The sequence below is a fragment of the Nicotiana tomentosiformis genome, chromosome 11 (genome assembly GCF_000390325.3).
Source record: "Nicotiana tomentosiformis chromosome 11, ASM39032v3, whole genome shotgun sequence".
Lineage (NCBI taxonomy): Eukaryota > Viridiplantae > Streptophyta > Magnoliopsida > Solanales > Solanaceae > Nicotiana > Nicotiana tomentosiformis.
The window spans coordinates 22,971,128-22,989,663 of NC_090822.1; the positions used below are offsets into that span (position 1 = coordinate 22,971,128).

An 18,536-nucleotide genomic window follows, 5' to 3' on the forward strand; every position below is an offset into this window, starting at 1 on the left:
AAAATGGAATGTCTTCCAAGAAATTCCGGAGCCATTCAGCTTCTTCACCGGCTTTATCTAAGGCTATGAATTCAGCCTCCATTGTAGAGCGGGCAATACATGTTTGTTTGGACGACTTCCAAGATACCGCTCCTCCACCAATAGTGAATACATATCCACTCGTGGACTTAGAATCAGTTGAACCGGTGATCCAATTTGCATCACAGTATCCCTCAATCACCGCAGGGAAATTACTGTAGTGCAATTCAAAGTTCTGGGTATGTTCTAAATATCCCAAAACTCGTTTCATTGCCATCCAATGAGATTGGCCTGGATTGCTCGTATATCGACTCAGTTTACTTATAGCACAAGCTATGTCTGGTTGTGTACAATTCATGATATACATTAAGCATCCCAATACACGAGCATAATTCAATTGTGATATGCTTTGGCCTTTGTTCTTTGCTAATGCAAGATTCACGTCAATTGGAGTCTTTGCAACTTTAAAGCCCAAGTGCTTGAATTTTTCAAGTACTGTCTTAATATAATGAGATTGTGACAATGCCAGACCTTGAGGAGTCTTATTGATCTTAATTCCCAGAATTAAATCAGCAACTCCCAAGTCTTTCATATCAAACTTGCTATTGAGCATACGCTTAGTAGCATTTATGTTGGCAATGTCATTACTCATTATCAACATATCATCCACATATAGGCAAACAATGACTATGTGATTTGGAACATTTTTAATGTACACGCATTTATCACATTCATTTATCTTAAAACCATTTGACAACATTGTTTGGTCAAATTTCGCATGCCATTGTTTGGGTGCTTGTTTTAGTCCGTAAAGAGACTTAACAAGTCTACATACCTTCTTTTCTTTACCTGAAACCACAAACCCTTCAGGTTGTTCCATGTAAATTTCTTCCTCCAACTCTCCATTTAAGAAGGCCGTCTTAACATCCATTTGATGAATTTCAAGACCATACACTGCAGCTAATGCTACTAACATCCGTATGGACGTAATTCTTGTAACTGGAGAGTATGTATCAAAGTAGTCTAGACCTTCTCGTTGTCTATACCCTTTGACTACGAGCCTTGCCTTGAATTTATCAATAGTGCCATCATCTTTGATTTTTCTCTTAAAAATCCATTTAGAACCCAAAGGTTTATTTCCAGGAGGAAGATCAACCAATTCCCATGTATGGTTGTTCAATATGGATTCTATTTCACTATTGACTGCCTCTTTCCAAAACAATGATTCCGAAGAAGTCATAGCTTCTTTAAATGTTTGAGGCTCATTCTCCAATAAGAAAGTCACAAAATCTGGTCCAAATGAAGTAGACGTTCTTTGACGTTTACTACGTCTTGGATTCTCCTGATTACATGTACTTTCTTTTGTTTCTTCCCGAGGTCGTTTAGATCCTTCACCAAACGACTCACATTCCTTTTTATACGGATATATATTTTCAAAAAACTCAGCATTATCTGATTCTATAACCGTATTATTATGAATGTCGGGATTTTCTGATTTATGAACCAGAAATCGATATGCTTTACTATTTGTCGCATATCCTATGAAAACACAATCAACGGTTTTCGGTCCTATCTTTACCCTTTTGGGTTTAGGAACTTGCACTTTTGCCAAACACCCCCACACTTTAAAATAATTCAAGTTGGGCTTCCTTCCTTTCCATTGTTCATAAGGAATGGATTGTGTTTTGCTATGGGGCACTCGATTTAATATTCGATTAGCCGTAAGAATGGCTTCCCCCCACAAGTTCTGTGGCAAACCAGAACTTATCAACAACGCATTCATCATCTCCTTTAATGTGCGATTCTTTCTTTCCGCAATCCCATTAGATTGGGGCGTGTAAGGGCTGTTGTTTGATGAATAATTCCATATTCTAAACATATTTCTTCAAAAGGAGATTCATATTCACCACCCCTATCACTTCTTATCATTTTTACTTTCTTGTTAAGTTGCGTTTCAACTTCATTTTTGTATTGCCTGAATGCGTCTATTGCTTCATCTTTACTATTCAGTAAGTAAACATAGCAATATCGAGTACCATCGTCAATAAAAGTTATGAAATACTTCTTTCCACCGCGAGATGGTATTGACTTCATGTCACAAATATCTGTGTGAATTAAGTCTAAAGGATTTGAATTCCTTTCAACTGACTTATAAGGATGTTTAACATACTTAGATTCCACACATATTTGACATTTTGATTTTTCGCATTCAAACTTGGGCAGTACTTCCAAGTTAATCATTTTCCGCAAGGTTTTATAATTGACATGACCCAAACGTACATGCCATAAATCATTTGACTCAAGTAAGTAAGAAGAAGCTGAAATATTATTATTATTTTCAACAACCATTACATTTAGATTGAAAAGGCCCTCGGTGAGGTAACCTTTTCCCACAAATATTCCATTCTTACTAATTACAACCTTGTTGGATACAAAAACGCACTTAAAACCGTGCTTAACAAGAAGTCCAGTAGAGACTAAATTCTTTCTCATTTCGGGAACATGAAGGACATTGTTCAAAGTCATGACCTTGCCAGAAGTCATTTTTAGAAATACCTTCCCATATCCTTCAACTTTTGCTGTTGAAGCATTTCCCATATAAACTGTCTCTCCGGGTTCAGCAAGAGCATAGGTAGCAAAAGCCTCTCTAACTGCACAAACATGGCGAGTGGCTCCTGAATCAAACCACCACAGTTTAGGATTTCCCACCAAGTTACATTCAGAGAGCATGGCACACAAGTTATCAACATCATCATGGTTTACTACCATGTTTGCTTGACCCCTTTTCTTGTCTTTCTTCGGAGCACGACACTCCGTAGATTTGTGTCCGGTTTTTCCACAGTTGTAGCAGTTTCCACTGAACCGCTTCTTGCTTGGGTTGTATTTCGGACCAGAAGCCTTCTTCCTCTTTTTGTTAGCTTCAACAATATTTGCTCCCATTATTGTTGAATTTCCACGGCCTCTCCTTTCAGCAGCTTTATTGTCCTCTTCGATTCTCAACCGAACAATGAGATCTTCAAGGGACATTTCCTTTCGTTTGTGTTTCAAATAATTTTTGAAGTCCTTCCACAACGGAGGCAACTTCTCAATCATTGCTGCTACTTGGAATGCTTCGTTGATTACAAGACCTTCAGCAAGTAGATCATGAATAATCACTTGCAATTCCTGGACTTGAGTAATAACAGACTTGCTATCTATCATTTTGTAGTCCAGAAATTTTGCGGCAACGAATTTCTTCATCCCGGCATCTTCAGTCTTATATTTCTTTTCAAGCGCATTCCACAATTCTTTGGATGTCTCCATGCTACTGTATACATTATACAGATTATCATCCAGTCCGCTAAGAATATAATTCTTGCATAAAAAATCAGAATGCTTCCACGCTTCAATCACGAGAAAGCGTTCATTATCTGGAGTTTTATCCGGCAGATCAGGAACATCTTCCTTGATGAACTTCTGTAGACATAACGTAGTTAAGTAGAAGAACATCTTCTGCTGCCAGCATTTGAAATCAATCCCGAAAAATTTTCCGGGTTTTTCTGCCGGTGCCAACGCCGGTGTTCGGCTTGTCGTTGCGTTGGCAGTCGCCATCGGAACAGCTTGGTTTTCGTTTTCAGTCATCATCTTTTCTGTAAAAGAATGACACAAACAAACGTTTAATACACGTTTTCAAACTGGAGTAAAAATCACGTAGATTTTAATATCCAACAAAACGCCACGAAGGCTTAACTCTCCAAAACGGGAGTACACAAACCACAAAGGTTTTAGTTTGCAGAATAATAAGAATAACACAAGTACAGAAATAAATATTAAATTTCTTAAGATTGTTATTCCCGGTCAATATTGCTGTATTTGTAAATATTAATTCTGCAAAATATAAGTTAACGTAATGAAACAATAATAATAAATTCGAGCCCACTGAATTCACAGTGTTTTCTTAAGGAATTTAATCCCCTCCTAGTACCCAAGGTAATGGATTATTTCCTCCCAGGATAGAACGAATAACACACTGGTGTAGCGGTACTTCAAACCCCAGTGTTTCGGCGAACACAAAGTTCGGTAGCAAATCACACTTACAGTTGCTTTGTTTGAAGTTAAAAAACAATGCAGAACGAAGGAGTATATACTCAGAAAAACGTATGGAAGTTCTGAGAGGAAGGAGTGCAATGTATAGCCAATTTGTTGAGCGAATTGTATGTTGAGTTGAGTATCTTTCTTCAACATTTGCTGCTCATATATATAGCAGCCAAGAAGGAGTGCAAGACCAAACGTCCACCCTTCATGGTGGAGCAAGCATTACATGTTTGTGGAGCAAGCACTTCATGGTGGGAAGACCATTATCCGGCTGCCAAATTATCAATACACGGATTGGAAAATATCCGTTACAAATACGGATAATCTTACGTTAATATTTACTATTAACAAATAAATTTGGTCCAAAAAATTAATCAATCAATCGATCATTTGACCAAATCCAAATCCAAATCAAAATCCAAATCCGAATCTGAATCCGAATCCGAAGCCGAAGCCGAAGCCGAAGCCGAAGCCGAAGCCGAAGCCGTAGCCGTAGCCGTAGCCGAAGCCGAGCCGAGCGAGCGAGCGACGACGACGGCGCGAGGCTTGCTTTCTTCTTAACTCTTTAAGAGCTACAAGAAGAGCAATTATATATATACCCACCAAAAATGTCTTCCACTTCCAATATGGGACAATGTCTCATTGTTAAGAGGGGAAACTTAAAATTTTACTCAAAATTTCATTTTTCCTCCATTTCCCATTCACTCTCATTTTAAGAATATTACATCTTAAAAATAAAATCTCAACAATCCCCCACATGAATGGGGAATGGCTATATCACGGAAGTATGCATGAAAAACTGTGTGATTTACAAGCAAGGATTAATTGCATCTGGATAAGTAGGTTTCCCTTTGAACTTTCCGTAGTAAACTTATGTCGGATATACTCGGTCAATCGGTAGATTTGATATCTTTGAACCGTCGATCTTTGGTGTATACCTAGACAACCATAAGTCACACAATCAACCCTTAACCGTCTTTGGTTCTCATTGTTGTGTTCGTTTCAGCCATGAACACCGCCTGGTTTCATAAGTGCGTAGAGAACTGGCCTTACAAAGTTCTCCTTGAAGCGGCTCACACTTCACACTTAAATAGGTGATTCCTAAACGTGTCATCCTGTAGATACACTATTTGATATACCCCGTATCAAATTTAGAAATCATTAAAAAGCCTTAATGCTTTATCCTTGGTACTGAACATTGTCTCATCACGAGAATGGACTAAAATTTTATTTGACAATGTTGAACCGTCATTAATGACTTTGTTTGATCTCTTTGAACCTAGATCTTGGGATCTCCAGTCTTCTAGGTAGAGTTACCGCCACAATGACTTGTTCTCGGCCATAGCCCCATTCCCCTTGATGATTTCTCAACTACCTCTCTAGTTAGGCCTTTTGTAAGTGGATCCGACACATTATCACTTGACTTTACATAGTCAATTGTGATAATTCCTCTAGAGAGTAATTGCCTAACGGTTTTATGTCTTCGTCGTATATGACCATACGACGAGTTGTACTTTTTCTCTAGTTGTACTTTTTCTGAATGTCGTTCATGCTAGTAATGTAACAAAGTCAGTGGCGGATCCAGGATTTTAAGGTCGTAGGTACTAACCTACCTTTAACGTAAAGTTGCTATCAATCATAAAGACAAGTGCAAAACTATTTGAACACGACAATAAAAAAAAGTTAATAAAAAAACATAGAATAAAATTAAAAAAAGATAAAAACTAAATGGAAAATGTGAACAAATAAAGGGTGTGTTAGATATAACGGAAAATGTTTTCCGTGGAAAATGTTTTTCAAGAAAATATTTTCTTGGAAAACAAGTAGTAATCTTATTCATTTTTCGGTGTTTGGTACGCAAATTAAGGAAAATAACTTTTCAAGAGTATTCATAAATAATTTAGATACAATAAACATGAAGTCATAAACTTTCGAATCAACAACCTTTCGAACCCACAAATTTCATAAACTTCTGAACCGCTAAACTTTCGAAATCGCAAAATTTCGAACCCGTAAACTTTATAATTTCTAAACCCATAAACTTCCAAACACATAAATCTCTGAACTCATAACTTTGGAACTTGTAAAATTTCGAACCTGTAAATCGAAAGATGAAAAAACTAAAACTGAAAATATATAAAAAAATAAAATAAAAAATTGTGCGGGGTGGGGGGGTGGGGGAGGGGTGGGTGGTGCAGAAAAAACGAAAAACAGAAATTTGAAATTACAAAAAAGAAAGTAAAAAAATAAAATCTGCGAGGGGGTGTAGGGTGGGTGGTGACGGAAAAAAAATTGAAATTTGAAAAAGAAAAAGCCTTTTTGGAGAGAGGGGGTGTGGTTAGGTGGGTGGGTGTGAGGGTATGGGATGGGTGGGTGAGGGAGGGGAAGGTTGAGAAGGAGTTTTGGAAAATATTTTTCCTTCTCTTGATAAGGAAAACATTTTCCTTCAATTGGAGGAAAATGAGTTCATAAGGAAAATGTTTTCCAAAACATTTAACCCAACCAAACATGGAAAAATTAGAAAATATTTTCCGAAAAATGTTTTCCTTCGTATCTGTATACGGTCGAAATAGATTTCGGCATTCCTACGTTCGATCGAGTCCGAATGGTAAGCAACCGGAGTGGGATTTTGGGATGAGTCCCGAATACAGTACAAACGAGCCTCAAGTTCCAAAGACTTATCGGGGAGTCGGCTCGATACTATTATCGAGCCCACGACCAAGTCGATCCGCAAGGCAACGTGAGGGTGGTCGGAAATGCGCTACACCCACCCCGAAGGTCGAACTCAAGCCAAAGCCGAGGGCTCGACCCAATAACGAGTTCGAGCCAGTATCGAGCTCGCGGACAAGAGCCGTTGCAACCGCACTAAGGGCGAGAATCTTGGCGGGAATCGAGGAAGAGACAATTCATCATGGGTTCTCCACTATATATATTTTTTATTGTGAATAAAGTAGGATCCCTCTACTATAAAAGGGGGAATCCTTGTAAGCATAAGATCATCTTACGCACTGTAACAAAAGATCACTTCCTATATTGAAAGATATCCCCTTGTGCTCATTTTACTTTATCTTACTCATTCTTCTTGCTCACTATTCTCATTCTCATAGTCAAGAACGTAGATATTACGATTTCTCTATACGGTTTGTATCAAATTATATCACATATCTTTAGAACTATATTCAAACTTAACTTTATTTGATTTTTCCGGTAAACAGTTTGGCGCCCACCGTGGGGTTAAGGATAACAGTGATTGTTTGATATAAATATGCAATATACACCGGACTTCAAGATGAAACCAACAACTTGGTACCCGAGGCCGGAAAGCCACTTGGCGATGGCACTGAAGCTCGAATCGCAGTACCTGAAATTCGAGCCGAAGTACCGCTAGATGTCAATTCGTAAGTGGCTCTTCCGCAAGTGGCGATAGCTCAGTTGCAGAGCCAAACTCATATACAAAGCAGGCCAGATCCAAATCCGCTTCAAGAAATCACCCCCAGAACGGAGCCCGCCATAGTGAAGTCAAACGAGCAAGAATCGGGGACCACTCCCGAAATTACTAAATTGCTCGAGGAACTCACAAAACGTGTTGAAGCTAATGACAAGATAGTGGAAACATACAATGCCAGGGTCGATCTGATCCCGGGAGCTCCACCAATGATAAAAGGGCTGGATTCGAAAAAATTCATACAAAAGCCTTTTCCCTCAAGTGCATCCCCAAAACCAATCCCTAAAAATTCTGTATGCCCGAAATTCCCAAATATAACGGTACGACCGATCCCAACGAACACGTCACCTCTTACACATGTGCCATCAAGGGTAACAATTTGGAGGAAGATGAGATCGAATCCGTATTATTGAAAAAGTTCGGGGAGACCCTCTCGAAGGGAGAGATGATTTGGTATCACAATCTGCCGCCAAATTCCATCGATTCTTTTTCCATGTTAGCAGATTCGTTCCCAAAGGAAATCAGACCTCTTCAAAGTAAAGCAAAGGGGTAATGAAATGCTAAGGAAATTTGTATCCCGATTTTAGATGGAACGCATGGAACTGCCACCGGTTACAGACGATTGGGCCGTCCAAGCTTTCACCCAAGGGTTGAACGAGAAAAGTTCAATAGCATCACGTCGGCTGAAGCAAAATTTGAATGAGTATCCAGCAATAACTTGGGCGGATATACACAACCGATATCAGTCGAAAATCAGGGTCGAAGATGACCAGTTGGGAGCTCCGTCTGGATCCATGCATCAGAACAGGACAGCTATTAAAAATCAAAGGGAGATTGACAGAGAACAAAGGTCGAACAAACACCGATATCAACCATACGTCGCAGAACGGATGAACAATGGTTCAACACGCAATATCGCTCGGAACAATCGAAGGAGTGATCGAGGGCAAAATTCTTGGGGGCTTATGAGCAAGAGTGGATTTGAGAAATATGCCGATCCTATGGAGGCACCTCGGCTATCGGAGTACAATTTCAGCGTCGACGCATCAGGCATTGTATCGGCGATCGAAAAAATCAAAGATACTAGGGGGCCCAGACCCATGCAAACCGACCCTTCCCAAAGGAACCCGAATTCGATGTGCAAGTATCATGGTACGCATGGCCACATGACTGAGGAATGCAGACAATTGAGAGAAGAGTGTCACGACCCGAAATTCCCTCCTTCGAACCGTGATGACGCCTAACATTTCACTTGCTAGGCAAGCGAACGTTAGAATAATATTAACCAATTTTTTAAATAATTTTTAAATTATTAATAATCAAGGAAATAAAAGCGGAAGCAAAGTTTGAAATATAGTGAAATAATCCATAAAAAACAACAGTGTCTAAATACCATCCCACAATTGGTGTCACAAGTGCACGGGCTTCTAGAATAATACAAATAAAGGTCTGAATAAAATCAAGTTGTCTCGAAATAAACACACAGCTAAAGTAAAATAGACAGGGACTTCAGAACTGCGAACGCCATGCAGTTATACCTCAAGTCTCCTCCGAGTAGCTGAAATCCGAGCAAGTCGATGGTACGCCGCCGGGACCAACGCCAAAATATGCACAAGAAGTGCAGAGTGTAGTATCAGTACAACCGACCCCATGTACTGGTAAGTGTTGAGCCTAACCTCGACGAAGTAGTGTCAAGGCTAAGGCGGGTCACTTACATTTTCTGTACGCAATATTAGTAACAACAACAATAATAGACATAAATCGGGTAACTCGTTTATAATAATTGAAGCCAACTCAGCAGTCATAACCTATTATCATTTCCATCAATTCTGTTGCAGTGTACAACCTGCTCTCACAATATATTCACATTCAATTCTGTTGCAGCGTGCAACCCGCTCTCACAATATATTCATTTTTAATCAAGTCTGTTGCGGCGTGCAACCCGATCCCCAATATATATGTGTGTGTGTGTATGTCGACTTTTAAATAAGTCTGTTGCGGCGTGCAACCCGATCCTCCAATATGGACTTTTAACAAGTCTGTTGCGGCGTGCAACCCGATCCTCCAATATGGACTTTTAATAAGTCTGTTGCGACGTGTAATCCGATCCTCCAATATGAACTTTTAATAAGTCTGTTGCGGCGTGCAACCCGATCCTCAAATATGGACTTTTAATAAGTCTGTTGCGGCGTGCAACCCGCCCGATCCTCCAATATGGACTTTTAATAAGTCTGTTGCGGCGTGCAACCCGATCCTCTAATATGGACTTTTAATAAATCTGTTGCGGCGTGTAACCCGATCCTCCAATATATTCATTATAATTAATTCTGTTGCGGCATGCAACCCGATTCTCCAATATATTCATTATAATCAATCCTGTTGCGGCGTGCAACCCGCTCCTCCAATATATTCATTTACCAATTCTTATAGAAGAATTTTCCCAATAAATGCAACAATTAATAAAAATTATAAGACAACAAGCATACAATAATTATGGTTTAATTACGAAACAAACAAAGGCAAATAGCAAATTATTATAAAAATATGCAGTTTAATATCTAATATGCTAAATGTCAATTAACAATTAAGGCACATAATTCAAATAACATGTAACAATTAATACAGGAATTCAAGAATTAATATTTGGCAAAGAATAGGAGAGAAACAATTATTATAACAATTAATTCATAATTTAAAACAATTTATGAGTTTTCAAGTAAATACACAAACAATTAATTTGACGACGTATAGACACTCGTCACCTCGCCTATACGTCGTTCACATGCATTTCACATAACAAATAATTTAAGGGTTCTATTCCCTCAAGTCAAGGTTAACCACGACACTTACCTCGCTTTGCAAATTCTAATAAATTACTCGACCACAGCTTTTCCTTTTAAATTTGTCTCTAAATGCTTCAAATCTATTCACAAACAATTCGATATACTCAATAAAAATCGTAGGAATTAATTCCATATGATTTTACTAATTTTTCAGATAAAAATTCGAAATTCACTTTAAAAATTGATAGTGGGGCCCACATCTCAAATCTTGGAAAAACTTACGAAATCCGAACACCCATTCCGAGACGAGTCCAACCATACAAAAATTATCAAATTCCGACATCGGATTGACCTTCAAATCTTCGTTTTACATTTTTGGAAGGTTTGGTAAAAATTTGATTTTTCTTCCATAAATTCATGGATTCATGATGTAAATGAGTATGGAATCATGAAATATAATCAATATAGGATAAGGAACACTTACCCTAATTTTCCCCCATGAAAATCGCCTAAACCGAGTTCCCCAAACTCAAAAATGAGTAAAATGGCTAAACTCCCCATTTTATGGGGTTTCTGGCGTTTTTGAGTGCCCCTGTGGCGCACTTTCCAGAACACTAATAATTTCCAATGCTAGGGCTAGCGCCCCACGCTACCCTGGACGCTGGCGGCTACGAAAAATCTTTCCCGACACGAAAATGGGCATAACTCTCTCATACGATGTCCGAATTCGACGATTCTTTTTGCTATGACTCCCAAATTTCAATACGGATCTAATGCTTGCATCAAAACTGAATTTGGAATTCATTTTCTTAATGGGATACCACTTATTGTTGAAGAAATGACGTCGAACGTTCTTGAAATACCAAAATTAAATTCCGTTGACCACCTGAAATCCACCAGAGGCCCTCGGGATCTCAATCAAATATACCAACAAGTCCTAAAACATCATACAGACTTACTCGGGGTCTCATATCACGTCAAACGACGCTGAAATTACAATTCACACCTTAATTCAGACTTTTGAGTTTCAAAACTTTTCAATTTACAAATCTTGTGCCAAAACATGTTAAATAAATCCAGAATGACTTTATATTTGGCACACAAGTCATAAATGACATAACGGAGCTATTTCGATTTCCAGAATCGTATTCCGACCCCGATATCAAAAAGTCAACCCCGTGGTCAAACTTGGAAATCTTTAGCCTTTAAATTACTAGTTTTCGTTAAATGGTCATAACTTGAGATAGGGGCCTCCAAATTAAATTTCGGGCATCCGCCCAAGTTTCAAATCACGATAGGGAGTTATCGGAACTGTCAAAACACTGATCCGAGTCCGTTTGCTCAAAATGTTGACCAAAGTCATCTCAATTGAGTTTTAAGGCTCTATTTCACATTTTAATCCATTTTTCACATAAAAACTTTCCGAAAAATTGTACGGATTGCGCATACAATTCGAGGAATGATAAATAGTGCTTTTCGAGGTCTTAGAACACATAATTAATAATTAACTTTAAAGATGACATTTTTGGGTCATCACAAAGAGGTAGCCCGCCTATTCAATGAGGGCCACCTTCGAGAGTTGCTCAGTGACCGAGCTAAGAATCACTTCAGAGAAAGGGACGCTGGCAAAAGAGATAAACAGGAGGAACCTCTGCATATCATTCACATGATCGTCGGTGGGGTCGATATTCCACAGGAACTCGTTCTCAAGTACGGCAAGATACCGGCCACAGGGGAAAAACGAACCCGAGGTTATGCACCCGAGGGCACTTTATCATTCGGAATCGAAGAAGTCGAAGGCATCTCTCACCCTCACAACGACGCTCTGGTAATTTCGATCCTATTAGATAAAATTCAAATTAAGCGCATCTTAGTGGATCCAGGTAACTCTGCAAATATCATCCGATCTTGGGTAGTGGAAAAGCTCGGTTTACAGAATCAAGTCGTGCCCGCAGCTCGGGTCTTAAACGGCTTCAATATGGCCAGTGAAACAACTAAAGGGGAAATTGTCCTGCCCATAAATGTGGCTGGAACCATCCAAAATACCAAGTTCCACGTAATCGAAGGCGATATGAGGTACACTGCCCTACTCGGAAGACCATGGATCCACAATATGAGGGCAGTACCTTCGACTCTACACCAAGTGATGAAATTTCATACGTCGTACGACGTGAAGATAGTGTACGGGGAGCAACATGCTGCGAAGGAAATATTTGCGGTCGATGAGATAACACCGATACCAATGACGTCGGCCTCAGAAAGGTCGAGCATAAAAAATATGGGAGGAACCAAATAGCAATCATAGCAACTGGTCTCGACCGAATCGGTAAAACAGGAAATAAATGATAACGAGGAAGAATTTCCGACACCTCGAGCTCTCATCGTCCCCGACGCCACCAAGTCGACGATCGAAGAACTGGAGCAGGTTATATTAATCAAACATCTGCCCGAGAAAAAGGTATACCTGGTTACGGAGTTGACCCCCGAACTCAGAGAAAAACTCATTCAATTTCTTGTTAATAACATAGATTGTTTTGCTTGGTCCCATTTAGACATGGCGGGGATCTCACCATCGATAACAACGCACCAGCTGAGCTTGGACCCTAGGTTCAAATCGGTGAAGCAAAAAATAAGACCCCAATCCGAGGTGAAACACGCATTCACAAGAGATGAGGTAACTAAATTTCTCAAAATAGGGTCAATCCGAGAAGTGAAATATCCCGAATGGTTGGCCAATGTGGTTGTAGTCCCCAAGAAAGGGAACAAACTTAGAATGTGTGTAGATTATAAAGATCTAAACAAAGCATGCCCCAAAGATTCCTTTCCACTACCTAGCATCGATCACTTGATCGACGCCACGGCCGGCCAGGAGATCCTCACTTTTCTCGACGCCTACTCCGGGTACAATCAAATTAACATGGACCCGGAGGACCAAGAAAAAACTTTGTTTGTCACTAAGTATGGAACCTATTGTTATAATGTAATGCCGTTCGGGCTAAAAAACGCAGGGGCTACGTACCAACGCCTAGTGAATAAAATGTTCGAAGTACAAATAGGTAAATCAATGGAAGTTTACATTGATGACATGCTAGTTAAGTCCCTGCGCGCAGAGGACCATTTGACTCATTTGCAGGAAACGTTCAAAATTCTAAGGAAATACAACATGAAGCTGAACCCCGAAAAATGTGTTTTCGGGGTCGGATCAGGCAACTTCCTCGGCTTCATGGTGTCAGAAAGGGGGATCGAGATCAACCCAGACAAAATAAAAGCCATCAAAGACATCATCGTCGTGGATAGTGTGAAAGCAGTGCAAAGGCTGACCGGACGGATAGCTGCCTTAGGCCGATTCATTTCAATATCGTTAGATCAAAGCTACAGATTCTTCTCTCTACTCAGAAAGAAGAACGATTTTGCCTGGTCCCCGGAGTGCCAACATGCACTAGAACAACTGAAGCGGTACCTATCGAGCCCACCATTACTTCACACTCAGAAGGCAGATGAGAAGCTTTACCTATACTTGGCAGTATCTGAGATCGCTGTGAGTGGTGTCCTAGTTCGAGAAGAGCAAGGTACGCAGTTTTCTGTTTATTATGTAATCGGACCTTAGGAGAGGCAGAGGTTAGATACCCACACTTAGAGAAACTGGAGCTTGCATTGGTAAGCGCCTCGAGAAAGTTAAGACCATACTTTCAATGTCACCCCGTATGCGTTTTAACCACTTACCCACTTCGAAACATTTTGCACAAGCCCGAGCTATTGGGCCGACTGGCCAAATGGGCCATTGAGCTCAGTGGGTACGATATTGAATATCAGCCTCGGACATCCATCAAGTCCCAAATCCTAGTCGACTTCGTGGCCGACTTAACACCGACCCTTGTACCCGAAGTTGAAAAGGAACTCTTGTTAAAATTGGGTATATCGACGGGGGTCTGGACCCTCTATACCGATGGTGCTTCAAATGTGAAGGGTTACAGGCTTGGCATCGTACTAAAGCCTCCCACAGATGGCATTATTAAGCAATCCATCAAAACTACTAGATTAACTAACAATGAGGCCGAGTAAGAAGCCATGATTGCAGGTCTCGAGCTAGCTAAAAGCTTGGGAGCAGAGGTCATCGAAGCTAAATGCGACTCTTTGTTAGTAGTAAACCAAGTGAGCAAAACTTTCGAGGTTCGAGAAGAAAGGATGCAGAGGTATTTGGACAAACTACAGATAACTCTACACCGTTTAAAAGAATGGACCCTACAACATGTACCTCGAGAACAAAACAGTGAAGCCGACACACTCGCAAATCTGGGGTCATCGGTCGAAGAGGATAAGATCGACTCGGGGACTATCATTCAACTCTCGAGATCTATAATCGAGGGTGGGAACGCCGAAATAAATTCCACAAGCTTAACCTAGGATTGGAGGAACAAGTACATTGAATACTTAAAAAACGGAAAACTCCCATCAGACTCTAAAGAATCTAGAGCTCTACGAACCAAAGCTGCTCGATTCACGTTGGGTGAAGATGGAACGTTGTACAGAAGAACGTTCGACGGACCACTGGCAGTGTGCTTAGGGCTAGGGGACACCGATTATGTTTTACGGGAGGTCCACGAAGGCACTTGTGGAAACCACTCCGGCGCCGAACCACTAATTCGCAAAATCATCAGAGCAGGATACTACTGGGATAGTATGGAAAAGGACACTAAGGAGTTCGTTCGAAGATGCGATAAATGTCAAAGGTTTGCACCAATGATCCATCAACAAGGAGAGCAGCTTCATTCGGTCATCTCTCCATGGCCATTTATGAAATGAGGAATGGATATCGTCGGCCCTCTATTATCGGCCCCAGGTAAAGCTAAATTCATTTTGTTTATGACTGACTATTTCTCTAAATGGGTTGAAGCATAGGCGTTCGAAAAGGTAAGAGAGAAAGAGGTCATAGATTTCATCTGAGTCACATCGTGTGCAGATTTGGTATACCAGCGGAAATAACATGTGACAATGGTAAGCAATTTATCGACGGTAAAGTGACAAAATTTCTCGAAGACCATAAAATAAAAAGGATACTATCAACACCATATCATCCTAGTAGAAACGGACAGGCCGAATCAACCAACAAAACTATCATCCAAAACATGAAGAAAAGATTGAAAGAAGCGAAAGGAAAGTGGAGAGAAATTTTGCCCGAAGTCCTTTGGGCATATCGGACAACATCTAAATCCAGTACATGAGCAACTCAATTTTCCCAAGTATACGGCTCCGAAGCCTTAATTCTGGTCGAAGTCGGGGAGCCAAGCGCAAGGTTTCGACATGCTTTGGAAGAATCGAACTACGAGGCAATGAACACTAGCCTTGAATTATTAGACGAAAAATGAAAAGCGACACTAGTTCGAATGGCTGCACAAAAACAATGAATCGAGAGGTACTACAACAGAAGAACTAATCTCCGCCATTTCAAGACCAGGGACTTAGTCCTAAGGAAGGTCACTGTCAACACTTGAGATCCTAATGAAGGGAAGCTCGGCCCAAATTGGGAAGGACCCTATCGAGTCCTCGATATAATCAGGAAAGGGTCTTATAAACTTGGGGCAATGGATAGAAAACCACTACCAAACAATTAGAACATATTGCTTCTCAAACGATATTACTCTTAAGGTATAATTTTCTTCTCTCTATCATTTATATACGTTCATTGGACGCTAACTCATTGCAGGAATTCGACTAAAAACATCAAGACCTCCGGTTTCAAAGCGTGTGTTGTACTCGTTTTCCCCTTAGTTCGGTTTTTATCCCAAATGGGTTTTTTCCGGCAAGATTTTTAATGAGGCAACAATTATGTGCTACCCGAGGACAAAATCAGCAGTATCTGAGGATCCTTCATAATCAACCTCGAATACTGGGGGGCTACCAATCGAGTAAATCAAGTTCGGCACAAGTAAGTTGTTTTCATATCTAATTCTTGTCAAACAGGGTCTTGATAGAGAAAAGTGTAAGGACCAAATGGTCAAAACAAACCATGCCTACGTAGTTTTGTTCGAATCCTTGCACAAGATACAAACACATGTATAATGACATAAAGGAGAGCTTCTAATTTCAGATATCTCACACTTTGAAAAGATTTTCCTACTTCATGGTTCAAATAGGTTAAAAAGCCTGCGGGCTAAGATATTTTGAGTTCGAGTTCGAAACAATCACTCACTCAATTAATAAAGCCTAAGGGCTATCCTACCTCGAGTTTGAGAAATCACTCACTCGATCATAAAAAGCCTACGGGCTAAGATATTTTGAGTTCGAGTTCGAAACAATCACTCACTCAATTATTAAAGCCTAAGGGCTATCCTACCTCGAGTTCGAGCAATCACTCACTCGATCATAAAAAGCCTACGGGCTAAGATATTTTGAGTTCGAGTTCGAAACAATCACTCACTCAATTATTAAAGCCTAAGGGCTATCGTACCTCGAGTTCGAGCAATCACTTACTCGATCATAAAAAGCCTATGGGCTAAGATAGTTTGAGTTCGAGTTCGAAACAATCACTCACTCAATTATTAAAGCCTAAGGGCTATCCTACCTCGAGTTCGAGCAATCACTCACTCGATCATCAAAAGCCTACGGGCCAAGATATTTTGAGTTCGAGTTTGAAACAATCACTCACTCAATTATTAAAGCCTAAGGGCTATCCTACCTCTAGTTCGAGCAATCACTCACTCGATCATAAAAAGCGTACGGGCCAAGATATTTTGAGTTCGAGTTCGAAAAAATCACTCACTCAATTATTAAGGCCTAAGGGCTATCCTACCTCGAGTTCGAGCAATCACTCACTAGATCATAAAAAGCCTACAGGCTAAGACATTCTGAGTTCGAGTTCGAAACAATCACCCACTCAATTATTAAAGCCTAAGGGCTATCTTGCTTCGAGTTCGAACAATCACTCACTCGATCATAAAAAGCCTACGGGCTAAGATATTTTGAGTTTGAGTTCGAAACAATCACTCACTCAATTATTAAAGCCTAAGGGCTATCTTACTTCGAGTTCGAGCAATCACTCACTCGATCATAAAAGGTCTACGGGCTAATATATTTTGAGTTCGAGTTCGAATGAATCACTCACTCAATTATTAAAGCCTAAGGGCTATCTTACTTCGAGTTCGAGCAATCACTCACTCGATTATAAAAGGTCTACGGGCTAAGATATTTTGAGTTCGAGTTCGAAACAATCACTCACTCAATTATTAAAGCCTAAGGGCTATCTTACTTCGAGTTCGAGCAATCACTCACTCGATCATAAAAGGTCTACGGGCTAAGATATTTTGAGTTCGAGTTCGAAACAATCTCTCACTCGCTCATAAAAGCTACGAAGATCGAATTCGATGAAATCGCATATAAAAGCATTCACAAGGCATAAATGAAATCTTCACGAAGCAAGGCAGTTAAAGAAAAAGATATTTGTATAGATATATATACAATGGTGGTTTACATAAATGGATGCAACATAGAAGAAGCTAAGGGCTAAGCTTCTGGGTTATCATCGAGAGCAGTCTCTTCTCCACGCCCCCCCATCTTCGTACCCGCTCTTGCTACCATCATCATCATCATCATCGCCATCAGAAGCCAAGGCTTCAGCTTCAGCTTCGAGCTCTTTAGCCTTTTTTATCTCTTCAGCAAGGTCGAAACCTCGAGCGTGTATCGAGGGTCTCTCTCCAAGACCGACACTTAGCAAGTTCGGCAACCCAATGTGCTCGAGTGTCGGCAGTATCCGCCGCCTCTCGTGCCTCCATCTGGGCAGCCTCGGCATCAGCCCGATACACGGCAATAGACTTGTCCGCCATGACTTTCGATGACTCAACCTCCGCCTTGGCCTCAGCAAGCCGTGTTTCAAGCTCCTCGATCCTCTTAGCCTGAGCTGAACCCTTTTGCTTGACGCTTCGAAGCTGAACATCGACCGATAATAATTTGGCCAAGATAGTTTCTTTTTCCGTAGCCAGGCGGTCGATAGTCTCCTTCAACTGGATACATTCAGCCTTGATTTGATCGACTTCTTCCCAAAGTAACACGATCTTTTCAACCTTTTGCTGCAGCTGAGATAACGAAGGGTTAACTTCCACAGTTGAGTCAAACCCATACTCTAACAGAACGAGGCTCACCTGCTTATCTAGTTCGGCCTCTTCTTCACGAGCCTTAACCAAATCTGCTTGGAGGTCCTTTATAGCCTCGTCCTTTTGGCT

The 18,536-nt window shown here is 40.5% G+C and overlaps 1 protein-coding gene across 3 annotated transcripts in view; it reads left to right on the top strand.

Annotated features, from left to right (window-relative positions):
- Window positions 1-18,536, top strand: part of LOC104116166 (CBL-interacting serine/threonine-protein kinase 24-like) — a 46,376-nt gene that overhangs the window by 20,602 nt on the left and 7,238 nt on the right. The gene's annotated exons all lie outside the window — the stretch shown is intronic.